The sequence below is a fragment of the Trichomycterus rosablanca genome, chromosome 12 (assembly GCF_030014385.1).
Source record: "Trichomycterus rosablanca isolate fTriRos1 chromosome 12, fTriRos1.hap1, whole genome shotgun sequence".
Taxonomy (NCBI): Eukaryota; Metazoa; Chordata; class Actinopteri; order Siluriformes; family Trichomycteridae; genus Trichomycterus; species Trichomycterus rosablanca.
This window is the reverse complement of record NC_085999.1, coordinates 11,292,458-11,298,457: the sequence shown is the minus strand read 5'-3', so window position 1 is coordinate 11,298,457 and position 6,000 is coordinate 11,292,458. Positions and strand designations below refer to the sequence as shown.

Here is a 6,000-nt window from a genome sequence, read left to right as displayed (position 1 = left end):
ATGATTTTCCCTGCTTAGCTGAATTCATTGCCAAAGATGCAAGTGCAACATTATTAACCGACTGTACATTTTACTGTAGAAACTTCAAACCCAGTGCGATGTAGTGCCATACATGCAAACTGTTAATGATGGGAAGTTGAATGCCTGTAATGGTTTCATGATGATTTTTGCTTTAGCACCTTCTAGATTTAGGGAATCGATAGCTCCAGATGATCCTAAAATTCTGGCCTTACAGCTTTGGTATTTCTGAACTGTAGCAGGTTGCTTTACCGAGAAATAATGGTGCCTCTGTGGTTTTATTTCATTTTATTTTTCTTAGATCCCCAAGTGCAGTCTTCCTCTCAAGCTGCAGTAAAATCATGTGCACACATCCATGTGTGAGTGTATCCATGGGACTAGACATTCTTATAAGACTTCAGGTGAAAGCAAGCTTGAGCTTATCTATAGATTGTGTACATATAGCAGTATACTGCCTAATTTTTTTAAACCAATTCACATGAGAAATGTTTAGAGCCGGATTGCATATCGCTGACCAGATCTTATTATAAAGAAGTGCGATGTGATGTTTTGTTCGTTTACATTGTGTTTACAATGGCAAAGTTTAATTTTTAAGTCTGTGTATAGGTATATACAACCTTTGCATATTTATTAAGATAAACCGACTGACGTGTATGTGTTTTCACCACTGGGATATAATGTTACAGTAGTCACTTGTATTGATATCTGGATGATCTTTTGGTAAAGTAGTTGGTAATTTTTATGACTACTAAGTGGCTGTTTTCTGTGCCTTTTTATCGTAGGTGCATGGTTAACTATTTATTACAATATGGAAGTCACTGAGATGTGTATTTTTGTATCCTGATTGAATAAATAAATGTTTTCATTTTGTTGTACATTTTGAGGTGGTTAAATTGTACCACTTAATATCTTACTTCTTCAATAAAATTGAACGCCTACACAATGGTGGTTGTTTTTGTTTTATTTCAATTGACATTGATTTACAGCACAGAACAGTTGGATGAAAGGATGAGTGGGTGAACGGAATCATAAATACATGATTCCAATAGATGCATGGATAGATGTATGAATATGGATGAATATGTAGATAGGTATAAGTAAGGATGGATATATAGTTGAGAGTGGGTTGTCGGGTGCATGACTGAATAAATGGATAGACTGACAGATGAATGGATAGATGGGTTGATGGATTAGTGGATGAGTGAAGGATACAGTGCATACAGAAAGTGTTCATATCCCCCTGTCTTTTTGCTCTTTATGTGATGTGGATTTAATTTTTAATAAATAAAATTGCCATTTTCCCCACTTTAATCTATACTTAATCACCCCTATGATGAAGTAAAAACTTTTTTTGATAATAAGTTAAACTGAAATATCTTCATTCCCTTTCCAATTCTGTTTGCTGTAATTATCCTTAAGATGTGTCTAGAAATTAATTGGAGTCTGTTGCAGTATGAATTAATATGACATAGTTTGAATAAGCGCACATCTATTTTCACTTCATTGTAAGGCCAATAACCAAGCCACAAAGTCCAAGGAACTGTCTGTGGTTCTCTGTGATTACACTGTGGCAATGCATAGATCAGGACAAGGATATATAAAAATATGTAAGGCATTAAGTGTTCCTAGGATCACAATTTTGAAATTGATCTTGGCACAGCCTTGCACTTTCTTAGGCTTGAAAATGATAAACGGACAACTGTCCCAGCATGTCCATGTGTGTGAGTGTATCCATGAGACTAGACATGTTTCTTATAAGACACTGGCCCAAAGCTTACATCCAAAAAAACACTAGAGTGACTTTAATGAAAATCTCTGAATGTCTTTAGGTGGTCCAGCTAAATCCCTGAGTAAAGGGTGAAGACAGTTAACAGACAGACAGATACGATAATAAATGAGCATGCAGTATATCAGCATATTTACAGAGCACCCAGAGGTAATCCACTTATCCATAGAACATATACTCCTCCTATACAATGACTAATGGCAATTTGAACAGAGGTCCTCAAGACCCTGATCTTGTATGACACCCACATACATCCAATTTATTGCTGGGTGTCAAACGTACACTCATTCACTGACTTACACCTACACGGAAAATTTTGGTGAATTTTGGATCAACTTCTTGGTTCATTAAAACATACATTTTTATCACAGACTAGTTTGTTGTCTACTGAATGAAGGTATGTTGATCCTAGAGGACTAAGAAAAAACTAGCATGGTCAAACCTGTTGTGTGTATAACATGAGAATCAGTCTATGCAAGTGTATATGGGACCTACTTTATGGTTGCCTGAAATATTCAATGCAACACCTCTGATCAAAACTGAACAAAACTTCACCTAAAGGTACTTTTTTAATTTGCCATCACTGCAGTTCCTCTTGCAGATATCAAATCTCCTGCTTGATTGGCCGAAGCCCTACCATGTATTGCCATCTGGTCCATTGTGTGTTACTTCACTGTGCCCAAATGGAACCCTTCATAAATTTGACCAGGATAAAATGGTGGTAAGACAATGCAAATAATAATAATAATAATAATAATAAATACATAATTTGAGTATCCCAAGGAATTGGTTGATAGCAGGTTGTGTTGTTGCTGTATAGCTTCATAATCCTGCATTTGAACCTTCCCTTAGGTCACTGACTATGAGAGTTTTCTCTGGGTACTCTGGTTTCTTCTTAGCACCCAGGAACATTTCCAGGTCGACTCCACACTGATGTTATCTCTGATCAAGATGAAGCTTCTGAATATGAATAAACAAATAATAAATAAACTCTGGAGTTTCAAAATTTGTATATTGAGTAATTAACTTAGTTTGTTGTCTACAGAAAGAAAGATGTCACTAGAAGACTGCAACATGAAAATTAGCCTATGTAAGTGTTTATGGGGCCTAATTGATGGTTGCCTCAAGTGCTTGATGTTAAGCCTTTGGTCAAAGCTGAACAAAATTTTGACAGAAGGTACTGCTTTTTAATATGAGCAATGAATAAATAAACTGAAAATGAATAAATAATGAATAAATGAAATCTGGAGGAAAAAAAATCTTGTTAACGGCTCTGTGTATCAGTGACTCTGCGCTCCTCCTGTCAGATGAAGTGTTCCGGGTGTGATTACTCTGATCTGAGTGACTTGTTTTGATGAAGAGGAGGGTAAAGGACCAGATAACGATTGCTCAGGTCAGAAAACAGCTTAATACTTATGAAATGGTTAATGACAGTCGCACCGACAGCGACTGGATTTTAAAAACAATGTCGTTGTGCCTTTTCTCATATAGTTACACGACGTTGAAAGTGTTTGAGCTTGCAAGTTGCACTGGCTTGTTGCTACCTGGCTATGCTAGCTGTTTGACAGTCAGTGCAGTATAATGACACCGCTAGCGTTAGAGAAGCTAACTGAGCTAAATGCTGTGGTAAATGCTTCATGTTTTAATGAAGTGTTTAATGAAGCAATAAATTAACATTTGGTTATTATGCAGTCGCAGCAGTTTATTAACGCGCACTGTAGGCTTATAATGTCATATAACATAGCAAACCTAGCCTAGCGTAACCTAACGCTGTTGCTGCTCCTGTCAGGCCTGAATCACGCAGCAGTGCTTTCCACGCCAGTCATCATCACAAACACACCTCTGTCACCCTCAACACGTACTATCTATTAATAGAGGTTTACACAAAAATATTATTGTTATTGTTATAATATTTCATTGTTGATCGTCTTAGTGAAAATAAGAAACATCCTTTACACAAACTCACATTTGGTGTCTTCTGTAGATTTGGTGCACACTTTCTATTCTTGCTAAATTTAACACATTCTTGTTAATAAAATGTCTCTATTTTTTGCACATGCCACATTTTATGTTAAATTTTTATCTCCAACAAGTACATTCAGCAAATAAACAATGGTTGTGCATTAAATTATACAAAATGTGCATTCCCTGTAGAGCAAGTCAGCTTTTGCAAATAAAAAACCAATCCATTCAGTTTACTTACACATTTTAATTACTCGCTTTTACATATTTAAGTTCTTTTAAACATTCATTGTAGGCTTTCTAGAAATTTGCTGAGAGAAAAACACACAGTAAGTGTTATGTATACAAAAATACACATCTCAGTGATTTATTCAAGTATTGTCCTCTTAAAACCTAAAAAATGTTCTTAATGTTGACTACAGGTTGTGAATAAAACATATCTGAATATTCTTTAGTTCATAAGCTTGACAAGGAGTAAAAGTAAAATATTGTGATTTGTTACATTATCCAAAATATTGGATTATTTAAAAATAGTGGTGGCATGGTGGGTAACACTGTCGCCTCACAGCAAGAAGGTCCTGGGTTCGATCCCCAGGTGGGGCGGTCCGGGTCCCTTCTGTATGGAGTTTGCATGTTCTCCCCGTGTCTGCGTGGGTTTCCTCCAGGAGCTCCGGTTTTCTCCCACAGTCCAAAGACGTGCAAGTGAGGTGAACTGGAGATATGAAATTGTCCATGACTGTTTTCGATATAACCTTGTGAACTGAAAAACCTTGTGTAATGAGTAACTACCGTTCCTGTCATGAATGTAACCAAAGTGTAAAACAGAACATTAAAATCCCAATAAAACAAACATACAGTCATGTGAAAAAGTTAGGACACCCCATGAGAACCTTTGTCTTTTTGAACATATTTAAACATGTGGACATTTGAGCTTCATTTGAACAGTACTGAGAGATGGAGCTTATATAACTAAACAACAAAAATGTTAAAAAATACTTTTAAACTCAAGTTGTAAAATGTAATGAACAAAAATGGAAATTTATTGTGAGGAAAAAGTTAGGACACCCTATGCCCTAATAGCTGGTATTTCCCCATTTGGCTGAAATAACCTCAATTAGACATTTCCTATAACCATCTACCAGTCTCTGACATCGACTGGTGGAAAGTTTTTCCCACTCCTCCATGCAGAATTTCGTCAGCTGTGTGAGGTTTGAGGGGTTTCTTGCATGCACAGCCTGTTTCAAATCAGCCCACAGCATCTCAATAGGATTAAGATCTGGGCTTTGACCTGGCCATTTCAGAAGTCTCAATTTCTTTCTTCTGAGCCATTCCTTGGTGGATTTACTGGAATGTTTTGGGTCGTTGTCCTGCTGCATGGTCCACTTCCGCTTCAGTTTTTGGACAGTTTTTTACATTTTCCTCAAGCACCCTCTGATACAGTGAAGAATTCATCGTGGATTCTATAATGGAGAGCTTGCCAGGCCATGCTGCTACAAAGCAGCCCCAAACCAGCCCCAAACCATGACATTTCCACCTCCATGGTTCACAGTTGAGTATGAGGTTCTTGTGCTCAAATGCTGTGTTTGGTTTGCGCCAAAGATGTCTTCTGTTACTGTGCCCAAATAATTCAACTTTGGATTCATCTGTCCAAAGCACATTGTTCCAGAAGTCCTGGTCTTTGTCTAGGTGTTCTCTGGTAAATTTTAGTCTTGCCCTGATGTTTTTTTGACAGCAAGGGTTTCTTCCTTGCACACCTCCCATGAAAATCAAACTTGTGCAGTCTCTTTCTGATGATAGATGCATGTACCTTCCTATCAACTGTGGCAAGAGCTACCTGTAGGTCCTGTGATGACATTGAAGGATTATTGGAGACTTCTTTACGCATCTTGCGGTCTGCTCTTGGGCTGAACTTGCTAGGACGGCCTGACCTGACCATGTTGGCAGTTGTTTTAAATGTTCTCCACTTGTAAATTATTTTTCCGGACAGTGGAATGGCTGATTTCTAATTGTTTTGAGATCTTTTTAAATCCTGTCCCAGACTAATATGCATCTACAACCTTATTTCTGAAGGCCTCAGAGAGCTCTTTAGATCTCACCATGGTGATACCACTCACTTCAACAATCTTAGGCAAACCAAACTAATGTCTGAGGTTTAAATGAAACTCCAATGTCCTGTAACAATGGTCTAATCATTGCAGCTGATGTGGTGCACCTAATTTTAGACATTTTAAGTA

General features: G+C 37.4%; 1 protein-coding gene across 1 annotated transcript in view; it reads left to right on the top strand.

Moving 5' to 3' along the window:
- The first annotated feature begins 3,124 nt into the window (after nt 1-3,124).
- Nucleotides 3,125-6,000, top strand: part of akap11 (A kinase (PRKA) anchor protein 11) — a 42,684-nt gene continuing 39,808 nt past the window's right edge. Inside the window, exon 1 of the mRNA XM_063005337.1 lies at nt 3,125-3,197. The gene's annotated coding sequence lies outside the window, so the exon portion shown is untranslated. The remainder of the gene's footprint in view (nt 3,198-6,000) is intronic.